Here is a 370-nt window from a genome sequence, read left to right as displayed (position 1 = left end):
GGTGTGGTGTGTGGACAGAGAGGACCCAAATGCAGCACTCAGAAGGAAGGAGGTTTATTGGAGGAAAAAGGGTGAGAGGGACTGGAGGGAGAGGAGGACGTCAGGGAAGTACAGGCACGGGGAACCAAGGAGACAGGGGGCCAGAGAGCAGGGGAACACAGGGGCCGAGGAAGCGTGGAGAGGCGGGGGAACAGGGAGGACGCCGTGAGGGAAGTCCAAAGAGGAGTGGGCCAGTGGGTGAGCCCAGCCGAACGGAGGACGAGGGTGAGTGTACCTGGGAGGAAAACAGACAAAGGGACAAGGTTAGGGAAGACAGCAACAAGGTACAGGGTAAACGTGAAAAAACAAGGAACATGAAAGCCTGAACGTG

Source organism: Micropterus dolomieu, linkage group LG10 (assembly GCF_021292245.1).
Source record: "Micropterus dolomieu isolate WLL.071019.BEF.003 ecotype Adirondacks linkage group LG10, ASM2129224v1, whole genome shotgun sequence".
NCBI classification, from domain to species: domain Eukaryota; kingdom Metazoa; phylum Chordata; class Actinopteri; order Centrarchiformes; family Centrarchidae; genus Micropterus; species Micropterus dolomieu.
Note: the sequence above shows the minus strand (reverse complement) of the source record.